We start from the raw sequence: 22,158 nt of genomic DNA, 5'->3' as shown, positions 1-22,158 counted from the left end.
GAAAAGAAGACAAAATCAGAAGGCACAAAGGCTTCACACATATGAAGGTATTTAGCTCTTTTCTAGAATACCTCAGTGACTTGTTTTCTTATTTTCCCTACCTTTATTTTCCACAGACTTTTCTGCCCTTCCTTTTTTACAGTCTATTGTAAACAAAATTGACAAAATGTATGAACTATTAAATTAATTACAGAATGCAAACTTTTCGAAGAGCTTCAGCAATGTGCTGTTTGTCCACTTCCTGACGCTGCTTGTGAAATAGGTAAAATATCGAAGGCTACAAGTTAAAAATAAAACAAATGGTTCCTCAGGCCCTTGAAAAAGTGAGACTTCAGATCTCCTGAACCCCTCAGATACTTTTGTGTGTTACTAATAGGTCATTTGATATATGAAAAGATACCAAAATGTGTTGCAAAAGGACGTGGCATAAAGTGATCCAATTCTATTCTACTTGATTTTAACAATCCACTGAGAAGAAAAAGACTTACTTGTAATAGACTTACTCTTCCAGCCTCTAGCAACCTGACAAGTATTTTTTGTCAGAAAAGACTGAAGAGTGGTGAGAATCACTAGCAATTAGTACCAGAAAAATTTGATTTGTTAAAATGTATCTGAAAAATTAATCAACATTTAAGTACATATGAGGAAGTTTTTACTTCTGCTGAATGCCCCAAAGTGGCAAGGGAGTATTTGATTCTGAAGATCTCTCTCTAATAAAGCTTTTAATTATCCTTAAAACCTATGAAATCACGTTTCTTCTTGAATTCTTTGTGTGGAAATGGCTGCAGTCAGGGCAAGACAGTCGTTAGAGGGAAGAAGACATATCAAAGGCTTTCCTGAGCAAAATGGAGGCAGACTGAATATGGCTTGTCTAGATAGTGAAGGATATTCTCTGTGTGGCTAAAGGTATAACAACTTTTTTTTTCACACCATGTTGCAAGATGTATTGCTAGCGGTCGGGATAAGATACTTGTTCACTTGGGTATGCTGGAAACTGAAGTTGATAAATTGGACGTAGGTAGTGAATTAGATATAGATAAGTTCCAAGTTCTGCAATATGAGTTTGACAGCTTGAAAGTACTGAAGGGAGTTATGATAAAAGACAACAGATATATGCATCTTTAGAAAGACACTCTTTTAAATTATTTATAGCAGGCCACATCTGAAAACTCTATTTTTAATTGCAGTGCTATAAAATATTTTTTCTAGACATTAACATTTTTGATGAAATAGGTCTTACCCTGAATATTTCATGAGCGTGGATTTTTCCACCAAGTTAGGAAGGTGGTCCAGATTTAGAATTTTAGGCATTCTCCATATAATAAGAATGAAAAGTTAAGGGAATTGGGAAGAGGGATTGAATACTGACCCCTGTTGACTTTACGGGAGTTGAAGTGTCCTGGTAGAGCATAAATTTGTCTTTCATTACAGAAGATATTTTGATATTTCAATGAGACTAAAGAGGGAAAAAGATAAAACCAAAATTAAGCTCTCAGTGATACAGAAGCTAAACTTTTTGTAAGGAATGTGAGAGAAACAGGTTACTTGAAGTGCTGTTAAATCAAGTGAATGGAAACATCGGTAAAATATGAATTTATTTAATTTAGCCAGTGAAAGTATGTAATGTTATATAAAATACAAAGATGTTGCAGATATAGGACAAAATTCAGCAGTACTGTAAATTAATAAATTGGCCTGTATTTGGGTAGGTTTTGACATCTGATTGAAATCTACTTTATAGTTATCAGTCATGTAAGGAGAGTCATCTCTTTTTGGAATATGTCGATACTACAACCTGCCTTCCTAATCCACAGTGCTGTATTAGTTAGTTACAATATTGAAATTAGATCTCAGCAGCATGTTAAGCACCTCTTTTACATCTCCAGCTATTTTTTTAAAACTGATCCGTATTTAGAATTTACTTTTCTTAAAGTATCTTTAAGCATCAAAAACAAATTAGTAAAATAAATCCTTCACTTTCTGGTCTTTTAGGAGTTAGCATCACCCTTACTTCAGAGCACCACATGGCTATAGTCTTTTCAGAATTACAAATCAGTTAAATATTAATATAAATTACTGTATAAATAGAAATGAAAGCATGTAATCAAAGATTACATTAGTTTGAAATGTAGGAATGGTTATCTTCATGGAAGTGACAGCATATATGAGGAATGTTATCTACCAAAAATGCTTTTCCTAGAAGGTTACGGAACTCTGTGCACAAGCTTCCTGATATTTTGATAGTTTTTGACCAGAGTGTTATAGTAAAGAGGCTGTTTGCAATATTCCTGTGTAATGATATGATGTTTGTGGGAACTGAAAATACCTGGGTATCCTCAGCTGTTGATCATTGGGGAGTTCCTGGCACTCAGCATCCCGCAGGACTGACTCTCAAAATAAAAAAAACAATAACAAGGAATCACTACTAAAAGTTCAATTGCAATACTAGTATTTGTCACAGTCACTTAAAGGCAAAAGTACTTAGAAGGTTAGGTCATGATCACAAAATGTGGTAGAAACATTCTGATGGATTTTATGTTTCGTTCTGTTTTAAGGTTGTGAATGTTACCTGCGTACCAGATATATTGCCCCAAATGAAGAATCAGTGTATCTAGTATCTCGCGTCTGTCTTCTGTGCAGAAATTTCTGCTGAAAGGAAGAAAGAAAGAAGGAAAAGTTTGTGTAAGAACTTGCCACAAAGTCAAATAAGCTAAAGGGGTGAGCATTTTCTGTAATACAGTGTTCATTGCTTTGATTTTTAATAAGTTTTGGTTTTTAAAAGAACCTAGTAGCATGGTGCTGTTTGCAATACTCCTGGTTTTGTCCCACATAGCCAAGATGCTTCTTGTAGCAGATGACATGAACTCAGGCACTGTTATGATAATTTTTTGTTAGTTGACACATATGTGATATTTTCATTCCAGCTGGATGCTAGAAAGTATGTGAAAAAAAGTAATCATCTAAGGTGATGCTTACAGGCATTCCCCTTGTGCTTTTGTAGGATTAGGTTTTGAATACTGATGTAGGCTCGTGGCTGTGAAAGGTATGTGTCAGTGTTCTCTCTGAGATTAGTTTGAAGTAGAGGGATGGCTTTTAGAAAGGTGAGTCTTAAGAAGAGAAACATTTTGAAAAGATATTTCAGTTTTCTTCATACAAGATTTTTTAGGTTCTGAAGTAAGTTTTTCTGAAAAGTAAGTTGGTGTGTCTCTCTTCAATTATGAAATGGTATCTGCTCTTCTTAATCTGTGAGGAAATTATCCAAGTTATAGACAAATTCTCATGAGGGAACAGACCCCAAAGTGGCTCCATTCGAGTCTCGAAGCACTGTAGGTGTGCTCACCGAGAGCTGCACTGGTAGACTTAACAGCTCAGCAAATTCTGTGTTCCAGAATATGTACAGTGTCATTTATTTTCTATTTTCTCATTACAGTATCAAATTTAGGAAACTGTAATTTGCATGTGACACATATTATCCCTTTTTTATCGTGTTCCATTTGCCCAGTGTTACTACAAATGCTTGAGAGTTGGCTCTAGTTTTGTTTTTACTCCTCTCCTGTTGCACAGCAGATGAACAGATGAAATGATTCTGTTCATTCCAGCTCCACTCATTCATGGCTTTGGCTATGATACTTGGTCAAAGTAAACACAATATCTCATCTTTAGAGAAGAAAATTTATGAAAGATTTTCTTCAATTTTCTGTAGGATATCAGCCCATTTGTAAATTCTATAGGGAATAACTAGATTAAATAATCCGTAATAAATAATGGTAATAAAATTATACTTCTAAGTGAAAGGTCTTGTTTTCCCTCATGCTATGCTTTACATTCCAGTAATTTCGTTGGTCTTTTGGACATCTGTCCCTCATTTACAACTAGTGGATCTGAAAAGTGAATCGTACCCGTGATATCTGATATTCAGGAAGCATAGAAGCTATAGATAGCACATGTTTGAAGACATAAGAAAAACCTTTTTCACCATTAGGACAGTGAAGCAGTGGAACAAGTTGCCCAGCACTGTAGTATAGTCTGTGTCCTTGGAGATTTTGTGGACCAGATTGAATAAAACTCTGAGTAACTGACTGACTTGAGAGCTGCCCTTGCTCTGAGCAGCACTTTGGGCTGGAGACCCTCTGAGGTCTCTTCCAGCGTGAGTTGTCCTGTGATCCCGTATCAGTGTAACAGTGGGGATCTGCACAGCTGGTTCGCCTCTTCTGCTGTGCGTGAGAAGGGAGTCACCTATTTTATCCCTCAACATGTCTGGCAGAAAATGGGTGCTGTATTTCCCAGCAGTCCATATTTTTGGACCAATATGATGTAAATTATATAGTTTTATGTGTATATATATGTACATATTTTTATGGGTATATCAATAGTTTTAGGCCAGCTTGATGTATATTTTTATTTACAGAACAGTAGTGTACAAATTACTCCGTTTTCTTATTTGGTGGTGTTTTATTGAAAATCAGAAAGAAAAGAGATGTGTGGAGTTTTGGTACATCTCCACTTTTTTTTCAGAAGATAGCTGTAGTCTTTCTAAGAATGGTATCAAGCTTTCTCATAATTATGTTCTTTTAAAAAGTCACTCCTCTGTGTTGGCCCCGACCATTGTTTTGCAGGAACTTCAGCTTACACGTTATTGCCATTTTTTTTTCTTTCAGTCCAGAGGAGAGCTCTTTAAATCAGGGTAGTGCTGAGTCTTGACAGTGAGGTACATAAAATATGAACTCCCTTGCTCACATCTGCACTTGTATGAGTGTTGACGTAAATCTCATGATCTTTTTGAACACACCCTAGCTCCAGCTGTTAAGCAGTGGGCTCAAAACCAAAGCTTTAATGAATTCTCTGAGATATTCTCCTTTTTTGTTTTAAACCTGTGGGTCAAAAAACCCTAAGATACTATCAGTCCTCTTACAGATCCTGAACAGTCTTTATTTAACTTGTGAAGCAAGCTATGAGTGAGGGAGTTGGTAACATATTTCTTGGAAGGCTCTATATAGCTTTTCTTTCAGGGAGAGTAGTACAAATCCCTTGCTGTCACACTCAGCAGATGACAGCATGTGTGATGTTAACTGGCTGGGTATCTGCTCCAGTCTTGAAGCTGCAATGCCATATTGACTAGCAAAGTAATTAATTTGTCAGTGTCTTTAGGGTCAATCACAGCAGAAGCTTTCAGTGTGTTAATGTAAAAAATCGTCTTTACCCTAAGGGGGCACTGTCACAGCAGGCAGGAATTAATTGTGAAATTATATCTCTTTCTTGCTAGAGTACAACGGTGTTGGAAGGAGGGATGAATATAAAACCAGTAGAGTGCAGTTTCAGGACCCTGGTGTTTAAAACGTTGAAGCACAGATTTAACATTTCCACACATGCGTATCTGAGTGGTATCAGGATCAGGGCCTGGGGATTAGGTTATGAAAGGTCATTAAAAAAAAAATAAAAAAATAGGGAGAGCAGTTTGTTGTTTTATTTTTAGTAGAGATAACTGTTTTTGTCATGAACTGCCTGCAGTGGTAGCAGTCACCTGCATCTTACAGATTCTTTATGTTAAATATGGATGCAGAAGATATTTGCAACTATAATGTACTGTCCTGCTTGGTCACTCTTGGTTCTGATTTGGCAGTGCAGTGGCTCAAGTAATTTGCTCATTGATTCACATCTCTCCTTATCTAGCAGACAATCAAATGCTTAGGTTGGCTCCAGCAGATGTACAAGCCATGTAAATAAACAGCAGGAGAATTTCTTCAGCTGAATTTTTGTGAATGCTGCTATTTATCAATAGAAATATTGTGAGGCTTTGTTTGTTTGTTTTGTCGTTTTTGTTGGTGTTTCTTTGGTTGTTTTTGTTTGTTTGTTTGCTTGTTTGTTCAGTTGTTTTTTTGTTTTCATTCTGAAGCTTTATTTGTTGGCTTATTAAAATATTAAAACCAGCACAGCCATAAAGGAATCCAACTGTGTTTCTATTCTGTGCTTCAGATTGTGGAGGCTTCCCTTCTACATCTATCCATTGAGAACTTAATTCCTGTAATGGAGGATATAATGTGGTTGGTTTGTTTGTTTGTTTTCCCCCAACTAGATCATTTTTGCAGTTAGTAAGGAGTATGAGTTCAGTTGGATCTTCTGTAAAAGTCAAGAACAAACTATTATGATATATGTGACAGGATTTAAGTAATACAAGGCATAAATTGGTGTTCCTGTCTTTTTACAGATGTGTTAGTTTCTTAGCTGATTAAAGAAGAATAAAGAGAAAGGAAAGCTTTATTCACATAATCAATTCCGTTTTTCTTTTATTTGTGTATAAAGGCAAACATTTGCTGTCTCATGTTTGAGCTTGTTACAAAATGAATGCCGAAGTAAAATCACAGCTCAGAATATTAATGTAACATTAGAAGAATAATTCGAAGAAAGAAAAACAATTACCTGTAGACTAGGAAGTCTTAGTCTTTTTACAGAAAGACTTTAAACATTGGTTCTGGTTAATTCATTCATCCAAGAAAACCAACAGTTTGGATCGCTTTAAGCTTTCATTATGATACCATTATAGCTGTCTCTCAGCTGTGCTGAGATGCTTACAATCAAATTATAGGGTATTGGCATTGTCTAGGGCCATAGTACTGAATATTTTGCATATAAATCTAATGCTGTGAAAATTCTGTTTAGCTTATAGAAATGGTCAAAACTGTCCAAATTATTTTAGTCAGGTTTTTTTTTTTTTTTTTGTTTGTTTGTTTGTTTGTTTTTTTTAATGCTTTAATGCAGATAGGAATAGTATGAAAAAGAAGGAAAATTTCTGATTGGGCAGATCTGCGAGATCAAACAGGAAGGAGAATGATAAAAGCTTAAAAATCTATAATAGCTTAAAATTCTGTATGTGAATTAGTTATTTGGAAAGTTACTGAAGTCCTTACTGTGTTAATAAAATGTTTGCTGTGGGTATCTGTTGGTTTAATTTAGCAACTGAATGCTAGACATGGCAGAGAAGGCACACAATGCCTCCAGACAAACTTCTGATGGGCTGAGATAAACCCCTGAGCCATTAGTTGAGAAGATGCTGTTTCCATCTGCCAAGGAACACGTGCAGGATGTCCATTGCTAAGGTATGGGACTTAAGTTCAACAAAACATTAAATACTTGAAAATAGTTATCTGGGGGGATGGAAGTGATGCGTTTTGGAGAACTGTTTCAACAGTAGCAGACTGACAAGAGATGAACTATGTTGGAAAGTCTTTGGGCTGACTAGCTTGTTTGTTTCAATCATGTTTTCTACAGGGAAAAAAATATTCACATTGTTTGTTTGCTTCCTCCTTCATCTTCCCATTATTTTTTTGAAATTAGATGAGTTCTGATCTCATCCAAATTTATAGAGGGATAGACGTGTGAAAGGAATGAATTTCTTACTAGCTTTGGGTAAAAAGGTATTAGTAGTGGTACAGAGGACAGACCTACAGTAGCAGAGAAAAGGTCTTATATTTTCCTGTACTGTTTGACTTGCTAGCTGGGTGATCAGTATATCTTTACTTCTGAACTAGTCATGGAGCAAAGGAATCTCTCACACATCTGATATTGAGAAGTCCTTGGCCAAGGTGAGCATACTTTGACAGAGAAGGGTTCTGTATCTTTTAGTACACTATGTCCAGAGGGGAAAATCTTCAGCTGGAGTTGATGACATCAGTTTAATGGTTGCTTGTTAAATATTCCAGCTTCTGTGTGCAAATGCTTGGAAAAAGAGTATCTGGAATTTATTGGTTTTCAAATAGGTACATGCCTGTGTGCATACCATGTAGGTCTGTGACAAAATATATTAGAATATAGTACTAAATTGTTTTACCTTATAGACCTGTAGCTATAATTTGTGTTCAAACACTTCTGAATTACGCTTCAGACAGAAGAATAAGATTACCTTTGAAACAGCAGCCTGACTGGACTGGCATACAGACATTGTATCCCCAGGAATGGGGATACACATGTATAAAATGTAATTTCACAACGAATTGTCTTGACCTAAATGAAATTAACAGGCATTCTGCGTATTTTGATTGTTTGAAAACACTGATCTAGAAGCTCTTGATTTTGTTATTCAGTCTTCTAAACTGAGAAAACGTTTCGCCTAAATAGATTTAGAAAATGTATTATTTCAAATATATTGATATTAGTAAAAAATTTTTTGAAACTACCTCTTTCAGTCAAAGCTCTACAGAAATCTTGCTAGAAGTTTTTTAACAGTCTTGCTTTTTCCAAAGGATTCCATGATAGCTTTTAAAAACACGGTAAGGATTTAATGTGACTTGAGTCTCATTCTGAGTCTCACAGTGACTGCAGCGAGATCAAAGCAGGATCAAAGGCACTGATATGAGACAAAAGTCTAATATAAGCAGTAGGTCCTTTCTGAAGAAGCTTTGCATAAGACAACAAAGATTTGTAAAGATGGCACAGCTATCCAGGCTAGTAAAGGAGGATATTAGAAATACTTATGTAAAACGTTGCTGTGTATGTTTCACAGCTTCAAACTGTAGTCTTCAGAATAATATACAATTAGGTTGGTTAAAAATTTGCATATGAGACTGTTTATATTAATTTATTTTTGTAGGTATAGAACTTACATACACACAGAGAAGACTAAATGAAGCAGTTTTTATGTTTTTGGTAAATAGTTTTCAATCTTTATGAGGAAGAATGATGTTTGTTTGGTAATTAAGAGAGCATAAATTAGAAAGAAATCTTTCCTGTTGGTCCTAATATTTTCTGACCTGCTCAGTTATCAGTTTTTTTTTTTAGAGTTTGGAGTGGTAGCTTAGAAAATGTTTACACTGCAGATATTTATTAATTATGCATGTAGCAGTGGAAGAGTAATGAAGGTAAGAGAAGGGGAGGGATTGTGAACAGAGGTATAAAAAGAGGGAGGGTGGCCAAAACAAAAATGTTGAGTGACAAAACAATAGAGAAAACAAAACACATCCAGAATGATATCTTAAAATTTTCTCAACTTTTTATTGCCTGCTTACACTAAAAAACCCCAATCTTAAACACATCCTAAAAACACATGCTTTACTAATTTTTATTATTTTGAATTATGTTATATGTTTTGAGTTTCAAGTCACTAGAACTGAAAATGCAAAAATAGCCCCATAGCATTGCATTTATAGTATTTCTAGTTTCTAATAAACTCTTAATCAGCAAGGACTTGCTGTTATTGTGATATAAACCTGTTGCATAGGTATAGCTCTTTTTTACAGATAAGGGATTTAATAATTAGAGATGGTGAGCTGACTTGAAATTTAGGAGCCTTTTGGTAGTTACCTGTCATTAATTTGTAGCATTCTGTTACCAAAGTCTTGGTTTGCTTGCATGCATACCCATATTACTGCCTTTTAAGTCGCACTCAGTGTAAATGACATGTATAACATACATAGGTTATGGTGGTTCCTTTCTTCTTGCATAATCTACAATGATATTAAAAGTTAGTTTAATTGCTCAGATGTTGATTAAGTATCTGTTATACTGGAAAATAGCCCAGTGTTGATGTTTGTGTTGCCTCTGTTATGTCTCAGCATCTGAGTCATAGTCAGAGTTGAAGGAACACCGTCTCTGAGGGTACAAATGCTGTTTGAGAAGACGCTTGGAGGAAGCAGTTGCTGTGCACAGCCCCTGTGTTGCTATCGTGAAGCAGCATCAGCAAATACGTGTGAGCTAAGCTGGCTGGAACCTCTGTTAGCTGCGGCAAAGAATAAGTAGCTGGAATCTATTTGGGAAATGCAGAGTTTATTCAGTTGTTACTTTTCATCTGTGATGCCAAACTGATGACTTTACCTTTCCATTTTTGATTCTATATGTAAGAGCTACTGCAGTTTTGTCTTCTGGTTTCTTTCTTAGGCTCAGACCAGTAGCTATCAAGCTAATATTTTGTGAACATTGAGACTGAGTCTAACTGTTTATAAGAACTTGGGATAGTTTTTACCACATAAAAACAGTAGGGTGCACAGATCATGGGTATCATTTTGTTTCTTCTATTCATTTCAGAGTGGTAATTGCTGGGAAAATATTGCTTTCCTATGAGCTCTGTGATACGCTGCACATATTGTGTTCAGTCACAATGTATATGTGGGTGAGGTCAGGCACCATCTAGCTGATGTGGCAGGTGTGCTATCTGCACTCTTCTTCTGATTTTATATGTTGGTGTTGGTATAGTACTCCTTCAGATCACAGTGGTCTAGATCTGGATCATTGCAAATTAAATAAGAGATTAAACGAAAGCTCCTTATTTGTATTTGCTCTGCTCTCGAAGTGTGGCATATGGTCTTGTGCAGACTAGCAGTAATTTCTGTGCCAGATTAAATACCCTAAATACAGACAACGTATGAAAACTAAGCAAAAAGAAGCATCACAAGCAAAATGAAAGTCAAGCACGAAAGGTATCATAGAACCATAGAATCATTTCAGTTGGAAGAGACCCTTTGGATCATTGAGTCCAACCATAACCTGTCCTAACTCTAGCACTAAACCGTGTCCCTAAGAACCTCATCTAAATGCTTTTTAAACACCTCCAGGGTTGGTGACTCCACCACTTCCCTGGGCAGCCTGTTCCAATGCCTGACAACCCTTTCCATGAAGAATTTTTTCCTAATATCCAATCTAAACCACCCCTGGCGCAACTTGAGACCATGTCCTCTTATCCTATCTCTTGCTACTTGGGCAAAGAGACCAATCCCCTCCATGCTACAACCTCCTTTCAGGTAGTTGTAGACAGCAATAAGGTCTCCTGTCAGTATCAATAAGCTTAAGCATATAGCATTAGGTTCTTTGCATTAGCAGATATATGAAAATCCTTATAATTTTTCACTCGCTCATAGATGTTTAATGGCTCTAGGGGGGCCAAGCTTTGGCTCATGAATTACTTGCAACTCTGAAGCAGTTCATATTTATTGCTTGTTCCAGCTGTGTTGTATGTGAATCACTGGAGGGCTATGCTACTATAGGATCTGCTAAGTCATGTGGATTCCTGTGGGGAAAAAATGGGTCAGGAGAAGTGGTTAATCTAACATCACTTGTTTGTATCAGAGCCAGCTGCAGACCCTGCCTGTTCCTGCCCTGTGAATTCACGTGGGAGGAGGCCAGGGTCCTTTGGAAGATGTCACCTCTTGCTTGGGAACCGGTCCCACAGGCTCTTACACATTCAGATGTATAACGATTTTAGCGTACACCTGGAGGAAGAGTATCTAGGTCGTTGATGTAAGGGTTAGATAAGAAACGTTTTCTTCATCTTTTTATTTCCCTGAATTGGCAAGATTTGGCAGTGTGAGGAAGCAGAATGGCATTGATATGTCCCCCGCTTCCTTCTTTCCCCACCCCACTAGCCTCATACTAGGTACTATGAAGAAAATGAACTGTACCCCAGCCAAAACCAGCACACCCTTATGGCCAGTTTAGTGCAGGCTGGCAACTTCACACCAACCAAAGCACTGTCTTGTCTAGTGAGAAGATAGTTCAGAGTGCCACAGTTGTCAGGGAAGAGATCCTTTCTGACACAGCTTGGTCAGAAAGGATCTGGACCCTTAATAAGCCAGAGCACAATGGCATTGAAGAAGATAAGTAGAGTCAGTATACAGAGGAAGGAACTGGGTAAAAAGATGCAAGGGGAGGGCAGTTCAGTCTCAGCAGTGGGTACGCGGAGTGATGACAGTACTCTAACCAAGAGAAATAAGTAATAAACCATAATTTGTGCTGTATGAGGCAGTGCTGAGTAGTTCCTTGATGAATTGATAATGTTTCTGCTTAGCTAAACCATATCCCTTGCATGTTGTTGTTCTTCTTTTTTTTTTTTTGTGTGTCTAGTTAACAATTTAACCACAACTACCCTTCTTTAAACTAGTGCTCATTGAAGATCAGAATAGCTCAGCTATGGAAATGGCCATGAAATTAATACTGACATTACTTGAAGTTTGGAAAAATACTACAGAAGCTCCTTCAAACACTTTAGACACAGTTCTGCAGACAAGACAGATACCGAAGTGTGATAGAGATTGTGTCTTCATAATTTAACAAGAACACAGGTTTACCTTTATTGTTATTTATACCTAGGTTTGAGTCTGTATGAAAACAGGAGTACAGAAATATCCAAGAATGTATTTCTCCTAAACTTAAATATTACAAGTAATTATTTAGTACTCGAAGTGGATGTGGTAGTATAGTAAGTCAGTACATAGACTTCCCTTTTTGAAGACATGTGATGAAGTGTGGTTCAGTTCACTAGTAGAGTATGTTGGATAAACTGGGACTTTATACCCATTCAGGTACTGAGCTGTGAGACCTGAATGTATGACAGTACCTGATAAACCATCTGACCCTGCACTATGCATGTTAGCTTTTTGTAAGATTAAGCAGAAAATGATCATTTAAATCATAATTAGTCTTTCTGATGCTTAATGGACCAAACGTTTCCCCGATTTCTTGTATGTGCAAAACACAGCCATACAGCTAAGAAAGGGTGTCAACAACAATTACTAAAAGACCGTGTACATCATTGAAAGCATTTACATGTGCACATCTCATGAGGAATGGTTTATTACAATGAAAAAACATGTAATCCAGTTAAAAATTAAACCAGAAAAACACTAAAATGGAACGTAAAAATATTTCCTGTCTGAAACCAGCCAAAGTGGTCCCAGCTAAGAAAATTCAATATCTTTGATCAATAATTTCATTATTGAAGTTCTTTAGTTTCATTTGCATTTGTACAATTTCATTAAAAGTCTTACAAATCAACTCAGAATAAAAATCTCATTGTTTGGATGAACATGAAAATGCTTATCTCGTATTCTCATCAGTTCAATAGTAACACTCCAGAAGTACAAGCAGACTAGGAATCCCGGCCAATGTCTAATTGCTGTGCATTCAAAACGATGGTGGGATTTGGAGAGAGGGAGAAAGAAAACAACTTACTTATAATTGTGTGAAAACAATAACCTAAAAATGAAATACACCTGGTTTTGTGTTTATTAACTGCTCCTCTTAACGGCTTCATAGCCACGAAGGAAATAGCTTTAATTTAAGGCCTTATGAAGAGAGTACTGTCTGAAGACGGCTTATTGCTTACTATCTTTCATGAAAAGATGTGGCTTTTAATGAAATATTCATAAAAGTCATTTTAGATATGTGACCTACATAATCGTACCCATCCTGAGAGGCTAGGGTAGAAAATTATTCTATTCAGAATAATTAAACTTCCCCTTTGTATTATTTCTCATTAATTCTATATTCTAAAAAATAAAGCTCCCACAACAGTTTTAGTAATCAGCCTTTCAGATGTACGAGCTATTTTTATGCTGGTATTGTTCTGCAAGACAAGGCTCCTTGACCAATTGCCAGGTAACTGTTTCAGTCTTTCCCCAACAGGGTGCTAATCCAGCACATTAACTTATTTTTAATTGAGTAACTTCATTAGTCAGAAAATCCCCTTTGTCATACTTTCATAAACATTAACAGTATTTTATACAACCGGTTATTTAAATACAGACATGTTGCTTGCTTCACCTCCGTCTCTCTTCTTGTGCAGAAAAAATAAGTTTCCAAGCAAAGTAGGAACATACTGGAAAAATTAAAGAAGTTTATCATAATTAAAATTATTTGCCAAAGCGCGAGACCAATTTTAATTGAAGGTCCAAATATAAGACAGCTCTAAAATAAATTTTTGAGAAGCTTAAAAGTGATTTAAGGATACTTTTATGAAAAAAAATTACACAATGGTTCTGCTTGTCTGCAAGGAAATATATTTGAAGCATAAGTACACATAAAATGAGAAAGTAGAAAAAAATGACTAAACAGAAGTGATTCAGATAGTAACATTTTTAGGTCAAAATAAGGAAGAGATTACAGTGACAGTTTGCTGTAAAGCAATATGGTTTATGTTACCCAAAATTATGGAATAATTGAAATTAACGCTCATGGATTCTTAGTTACCTAGTTACCATGTACCAGCTGCCTCCTGCTCAGAAGAACTGAAAGAAAGGCTTTCCAGCAGCAGTCACAACAACGCCGTCCTGAAAGAGGCACTGTGTGAGTGGGCTGCTGTGATTAACAAACCGCCTTTTCTACAGGATTTTTTGGTTCTCATAATGACTCTGAAATGTTTGACATTCATGAGAGACAGAAGAAGGAAACCACAGAGAGGAAATGCTTGCTCTCTGTAATGAAAATTTTATGTTTTATGAGTCCTTGTAAGAATAGTTCCACAATAACCATATTATTATTTTTGCCATGGGTGAGAAAAAGGTATTCACATCTTACATATATATTCGAAGTGTGTTCCCTTGGTGGAAACTTAGACATCTTAGACATCGGTATCTTGCAGCACTTTAAATGATCTAACTATAAAAGATAACCAAGCTGCCACTACAATTGATTTTTAGCTATACATGCCCTTGAGGGCTAATCATTATTAATTCTGTGCATTTGCTACCTAACAGTAGCTCGTGCTGTAGACCTCATAGCACAGTTTTCTGGTTTCCGTTCATGAACCATGCTCAAGGCAGTGAAGACAGTATCAGTTTCTAGTCAGACTTCAAGCAGACCGCTGGCAGATCAGAAAAATACCTGCTGATGGAAGGAGGAACCTGCACAGGACTCTGGTGAACAATGTGGTGTAGCATCGCTTTAAGTAATCCAGACATCTGCATGAACAATTTAGAACCTCTATAGTGGGTGGTCAGAAGTTGGCCTTTATTAAAAGCACATTTGTGGAAATCAGCATAAGGAATACCGTTCCCTCTTCCCCAAGTATCTATTCATCCAATACATTGTTGAATGCTGAGATTTCACATTAATTACTGTCCTTTTTTTCTAGTAGTGTTAAATACACTTTTGATTCATTAACTTCTTTTTAATTCTAATGAAAATGCATCTGGTATACAATGCAATAATTCCTGAGCAAAGTCTTGATCTTCTTCAGTCCAATATTCAGTTGTTTTGAATCGATCCTGGAGAAGAAATTCAGTTCACAATATATGGTTACTGCACCAAATGCCAGGTTTAAATAATGAAGTCAGCTGTGTTATTTCTGGTAGGTTTTTTTATCATTTAGTATGTATTTTTTAAATTTAAAACTGTGTGCCTGATTTTCGCTTCCACTAAAGTTTTGTGTTTCTTGTTATTCATTGTTGTAAATCATCATTTCTGTTGGCAGTGTCTCCTCTAATACATTATTTTTTAAAGATTGTAATGTATCATGGGGGATGATGGAGGTTAGAGGTGCTTTGAAGAGGTATGTGTCTGTGCATCAGAGGTGAATGTGAAGAGATCTTCTCCTGGAGTGACTGGTAGTGTTTATCATGAGGAAACATTGTAATATGAATGATCCGTGTAGACACACCCTAGAAACTGGATTAAAAGAGGACTAAGACTGCAACTATTTAGTATTCAGAAGCTGGGAAATGTCAGTATTGCTACCTGGCCAACTTAACAGAAGTGCTGTAACCTGAACTGTATTATTGTATGATATACCTGCCCATTATGCTGTGTTACTTACCTGCAGAGCACATTCCTTGTTCAAGGTCTAAGATGGACAGTACTCATTGAGCATCTATGTAATATTTTCTCTAATATTTCTGGAATCTCTCTTCCCCCAAAACATATACATGCACACTACTTAAACATGGCATTTTTTATTAGTAATTTATTTATGAGCTTCTAAATGAAGTTCATAACTAAAATATGAGTGCTTTTAAAAATACATACATTTCCACAGTGTACTTGCAGATTGGGGTAGCACTGTTAGCCTCATTTTTCTAGAAATTCAAAGAGAGAATACAGAAATTTCAAAGTTAAAAATCTGCAATCACTGTACGTGCCTAATTTGAATTTCTAGAGTCTTACTTTTCAGACTTACTATTATGTGATCACTTAGTATGCTTAAAGCATAGCTCCCATTAATTTCAGTTGCAGCTGTGGAAATTTGGCACTTCTGCTGATCTCAAGACCAGGCCATTTAGAAGTATGCAATTATGAGCCATGTGATGGTCTGTTTTAAGTGACTTGCACAATCTCACGTATGAGCTCTATCCACAGGTGTCATCCATTGTTCCAGAGTTACAGTCATCCCCTAGATTTATTCTATTTCCTTGGCTGCTGCCTGAGTTGTGTCCATTAAAATAATTTTTGAACTTTGAAAGAAAGAAAGAAAACCATAGATGAAACATGGGTAAAACAATAGAAGGTAGATGGGATAAAATAATACATCACTGCATTTATTCAGTCTTTTATTTGTAGTTGATAGGAACACAGGACTAGAAGTGAACATGTTTGAAGGGAGTGGCAATTCCACTGCTCAGAATTGTAGACATAGGCACAGTTTGAGGACCAGTTTAAAAAGACTCTAAGGATGCTTATGCTGCATGCTCTGAACCAGCTCTCTGTAATGACTCCAGTACTATAGTAAACACCAAAGATTGTAAGTGTAGTGTGCTACAACACAAAATTGTGGATACTAAACAAGTAGATTCATTAAAAAGCTGCTAGCTGTACTCACGCTTCACTGTGTGTAGGATGATGAGGAAAAATTGCTTATCTGATGGGGAGAGGAAACTCAAATACCTTTGACTAGTTGCAAACTAGCGTGCAAATGGAGCTCCCGAAGGTTCTTAATGAAGGTGGGAGCAGGGCACCCTTTTTGCCTGCCTGGAAGAACTAGTTGTGCCTCCCTAGGAAACTAGTGCCAGCATTCTGTGGCTCCTTGTTATCATTTATAAATTGCCTGCTTTTGTAGCAAATTGGAATGTCATGGTGCTGACGTTAGTTCAGAGCTTTCAAGTTTTGTGTTTTTATGAAACCTGGATTGGAATTCATAGAAAATAGAGTTTATGAAGAAGGTGAAAGGCTAAACTTGGGGTTGAGTTTGTATTTGAAAATCCAGGAATGATTTGGTTTAGCTAGTTGTTAAGCTTTTGAATCTTTCTGCTTGAAGAAACAATTTTATTCCTTCCCTTGTGTGCCTTTTTTGAGGACATACAGTAGAGTTTTATATACAGCAAGACTATACTTTGCTTTACTATATTGATCTATTGTTTATTGGACTAGAACCAACTCTGAATACAGATATTTCGACATACTTTTCTGTTACCATCTCTAAAATAAAAGAAATCAGATTATGCCAAAGTGAACTTTTGGACTGGCCATTTTTAGAGACAGAAGCCATGTGATAAATTCTCATCTCCACACCTCTTTTCTCTCACATACACTTCTCTTAATGTACACACATGCTCCTTCTGCTTGTGGTAGAGGAATAAGACTTGCCTAGTCCTTTTTTGCAGATACTAGAACTGCATTAGTGCATTTGTCACAGGGCATGATTGTTAATACAGCTGATTATTCATCATGAACCTCAAATTATTTTAAAAAACACTGATTCCAGAATAAGTAGTTCCTCTTATCACCTGGTATTTATTCTGTGATTTCTAAAAGTAGGACCTTTTGTTTGTGATGCAGATGATTTCATATTGATTAACCTATGTCTTTGTTATTTAAAGTTTTTGTAATGATTGTGTCACTGTTCATCTTTCCCAGTGATGATTTTTGCATTTTATTTTGGATCTGAGATATATATCTTAAAGTGTGCTGCTCCAAATAGGGCACAATATGCCAGCTCAGACCCAGGGTGAGCAGGTGCTTGGCACATCCCTTCATTTTGACAACTCTGACTGTGGCTTCCTGACAGCTTTTGCCCAGATTTGGAAGTTTTACGTTGCCACTGTTTCCCAGCCTTTTTTATAAGGATGTCATTTTAACCACTCGCTATTTGAAGGCCCTGTGGTATTTTGAAGACGTACTTTCTTCCACTCTTACCCTTCAACTTTGTTGACAAATGAAGGAGTTGAATGAGCTTGGGATGAACAGCACAGCATTTAAAGCTGAGCTGAAATAGATACATTTAGCCACTTTTACTTTCTCATGTGGTTCCAATGAAGTTATTTCTAGAAGCTAATATATTATTACTCCGAACAGTTATCGGTTGGAATGCTCAAGAAGAATCAGAGAGATTTCATTTTTTTTTTCAGAATGTTAGGGATTGGAAGGGACCTCGAAAGATCATCCAGTCCAATCCCCCTGCTGGAGCAGGAACACCCAGATGAGGTTACACAGGAAGGCTTATGTTAGAGATCTCTCATTGTTCATAGAAAAGTGTACCTCATGTCCTGTAGTTGTGTGAGCAGTTGAGAGCTATCTGGCATAGTCAATCTTTTTCTCTTTCCATTGCCTACCATTTTATCTCTGGTTCAGCTCTGGTGACATTGCTGAACGAGAAGCAGCTGTGGTAAACTTGAGAGCAGGGAATACCTGTTAAAGACAAGATCATTTTCTCTAAAATCTGTTTGGAAGAAATAGTCTTCAGTCTATTAGGTAAAACTGCTTTGTTAGAGTTGCTTAATCTTTCACAGCGCAGCTCGAATCTAATTAGTGGACTGTTGAGATTTACTTTTTATGTGATATCATCAGTAGGAAAGGGCAGCTGAAAAAGCATCTTAGCACCCTTACAATAACATAAACTATGCTCACAAATTAAATATTTTTGTAGCCATGAAAAGAGAAAAGGAACAACTTGGTTACAAATTTCAACACTAGACAAAAACGAAGAATAAGCTTTAAAATAGTTCAGTTTTGCGAAGTGCTGCATTCTATGTACTGACATGTTGATTTTTGTTACCCAGCAATTTAAGAATTATTTTTTTTTTTTTAATAGGGTCTTCAAAGAAAGTTTTCAAAGTAATAGCATCTGTCCTTACAGGGGAATTGTTTTGTTTCTCTCTTGGAGCATTGTTTTTGATATCTATTTCACCCTAGCATGCTACCATATCATTTAGAAGCTGATTACAGGGCTCTAAGCAATGTGTCTGCCTATATTTAATTTCTACAGCTATCAGCTTATATTATTGTGTCTATATTATAATATAAAACCATTCTTTTACTTGCCTCTCCTCTCCCTTGTCTCTTCTTCTTGTCTACTGCTTTCTGTCCTCTTTCATCAACAATGACTGAAAATCTTTGATACTCAAAGGTAGTTTTACGTTTCGTCTATTTCCATTCAAAATACATTCAATTTGCTTATTAAATTCATTTTAGATTAAAAAACTAGAAAAATGTATTTCCAATTATAATTTGACATAATTTTTTCTATATTTTATAAACTTGTAAGTTTATAGGAGTCTACTAGTGGTTTTCTTCATCAATCACAGAAGCTTTATAAAGCTTTAGTGTTGTAATTTCTTGTATATTTATAGATGTAATAACATTAATTTCAAACTGTCTCTTCTATTTGCAAAACATAGTTTCTTACTGTAAGCATTTGTTCCTTTTTCTTCTGTACACAGGCTTTAAAAAACTCATTTATAGGTGAAGTTCACTCTCTTGTGTTGGAGCTATATATCTCTTAAAGAAGTAGGCTTCAATGTAGCAGGACAAAATGGTTTCAACATTGAAGGGGCTAAAAGAACAGGGGAGCTGATAATTGCCTGTTGAATCCAAATGTTGAATATTTTGGGGGTTTAGGTTAGGATTCTAAGTCTGGTGGATATCTTATTATTTATACTTGCTACTGTTTACTTTACTCGTTGAGTCTCCTTTCTGAGTCTAGAATGATATAAGTATTTGATGGCAAACTGAGCAAGGAAGGATGAAAAACCTCCAGACCAGTTTTCTGCTGTTGGCATTGGAGTGAGGGCTGAGGAAACCATTAGGTTCCGAGTATGACAATGGCCAGATTATGCCCACTGGACTCTCCCTTTTGCTTAAATACCTGCATGCTTCTGAGAACATTGACTTCTGGCTTCCTGAACCTCTTTGCTTTCTTGACAGTCTAACAGTAATGTAATTGTCATGCTAGGTAATTTACTAAGTGATCCTGAAACTACATATATATATATATGTATGTGTGTGTGTGTGTCTTTGAAATAATTTGTACTACCTACACCTTCTGTTAGCTATAGGTAATATTGAAAATAGCTACTTGGTAAGAATTTTAATAAAAACCTTATGTAACTTCATGTTTTGCATAACAGAAGATCACAGCAGCTGAGAACAGAAAAATGTGCTATTATTGTCAATACTCCATGATGAATATTTAACATATATCTTCAATCTAAAGTTAAGTGCACTTCGTTGTTTATTTCATTTTGTCTTCCTTTGTCTGATTTTTACCTGGATGGCTCTGTTCTAAACAGGCACCATAAAGAAATAAGTAATGACTGAATGTTATCTTGACTCAGCTTAAAAACAGTGCCAAAAGGTAATCAAATGTTAATGTAGGTCAACATCATCCCACTAGTCAGCACTGACACACAGCACTGGATATTTTTATGTGTTCAAGGTCAGCATCAAGTTATTTCTGTTAATATTGTTCGCAGTAGTCCGTGAGGTATGGGCTTTGCTCCTTGTATTTGTAGCAAGATTTTTCTTTTGACACCACATGCAGATTCCAGCCCTCTAAACTGGAGTATCATTTCAGTTTTTCACATATTTTACCATTTGCAACCTCAGGAAAACCACTTTAAAATATAGCTCCTCCTCCTCAGAGATTTTTTTTTTTTTTTTAAAGAGTCTTGATAATTATTATTTTCTCAGTGTTTGGGAAATAGTAGACAGCAAAATGTCACACAAAATAGCAAAGCAGTCCAGGAGTGCATGCATTTGTTGAAATGTTCCTCATAAAATCTGTCTCATGATAAGTGATGATTCCCATACAGTGTTCAATACACAAAGCAGTTTTAACACTCCACTGTACAAATGAGTTATCTAATTCTACATTTTAAGGCACACCTTGAACAAATTTTAGTTTATAATTAGTAAAATAAAAACCGCAGATCTGTAAAATGAATCGAAAGGCTTGCATTCTTACCCCTGAACTTTGAATTAAACCACAAACACTGAAATTATTTGTAACGCCAAACATAAAGGATCACACTGAATCACTTCTGAAGAGTCAGTTTCCAGTGATTTCTTTGTGAAGAAAAAAAAGCCACTTGGTATTTTTAGATTCTTGTGATTGAATGCTCCGATTGATTATAAATGTGCCACTAAATAGCATATGGCAAAGCAAACAAATCCCAGAATGCTAGGAGAGATGTTAAAAAGTAGCTGAAACATCATAATCCTATTGTATTTATTAATTAAATATGGAATGAAGAGCGCATGCACATAAAATACTTGAAAAGACAGCTTGCCATCCTTCTGGATGTATTTGAGAATAGAACACATTTCACTGAAATGCCATGGAAGATTAACAAATTAATTATGTATAAGCTGACCTCTTATATCCTTGGGTTCTCAGTGCAATCTCGCGCTCAGTGCCACTCTAATACAATTTTAATTGGAACCACAGTTGCTTATGGCTGGTTGAGTTTGGGTTTTGTTGTTTTAGTGCTGCTGCCTTGCGTGGGAAGGGCTACCTCTAAAAGCAGGAACCAGGCGTTCGCTTTAACAGTTTTTTCTCTGCTTTGAAATGAAAACCTAATTCTAAAGGAATATGGAATGCAGAAACCTCTGAACTCCATGTTGGCATTTAGGATTAAACAGAATTTATTTACAGAGTTATCAAAAATAAAACAGTAGTATTCTGTAAACAGTACATTACATGCAAGAGACATTTTAGAGAAGAGCAGGTGCAAGGAATAAATATAATCTACTCAACTAGTCCACTACACTTCCGGTGTGAAGCTTTTCTGCATTTTCTTCTTCAGTGTTTTGGAAACCATTTGAAAATTAATCAAATGATGTAGCAACTCCCTGCACCTAGAAGATAAAAGCATTAGTAAGCAAAGCTTTGCTTTTTCTCCACTGAAATTCTCTCTTGCTTCTGTTGTGTGGTTTTTTTTTTTTCTTTATTCATTTATTCTCTATGGTTCCAATGACTCTTTACTATTCATAACATTGTCATTAAAATATCATTCACACAGAAGGGTAAACAGTATCATGATCTAATACAGGCTGCACAGGAAATGGCATAAGCAATGGTGCAAACTTTTAAAAGCCATACGTCCTTGAACTCTTTCTTGTTTCATACGTTCTTCCTTCACGATGCTGGAGGTGTCCAGAGTCGACACTTGTCAGAACACTGTGTCTGAGTCACAAAGAGCCATACCATGTAGCCCAGACAGGAGTAATAACTCAGCTTGCCCTTTCCCT

The 22,158-nt window shown here is 36.2% G+C and overlaps 1 long non-coding RNA gene across 1 annotated transcript in view; it reads left to right on the top strand.

The window, feature by feature from the left end:
* LOC139828302 (uncharacterized) overlaps positions 1-22,158 on the top strand; it is a 136,392-nt gene that overhangs the window by 8,575 nt on the left and 105,659 nt on the right. Inside the window, exons 3-4 of the long non-coding RNA XR_011739772.1 lie at positions 2,556-2,718; positions 6,952-7,094. This is a non-coding gene — a long non-coding RNA (uncharacterized lncRNA). The remainder of the gene's footprint in view (positions 1-2,555; positions 2,719-6,951; positions 7,095-22,158) is intronic.

This window comes from Patagioenas fasciata, chromosome 6 (assembly GCF_037038585.1).
Source record: "Patagioenas fasciata isolate bPatFas1 chromosome 6, bPatFas1.hap1, whole genome shotgun sequence".
NCBI classification, from domain to species: Eukaryota; Metazoa; Chordata; class Aves; order Columbiformes; family Columbidae; genus Patagioenas; species Patagioenas fasciata.
This window is presented reverse-complemented; position numbering and strand designations above follow the sequence as displayed.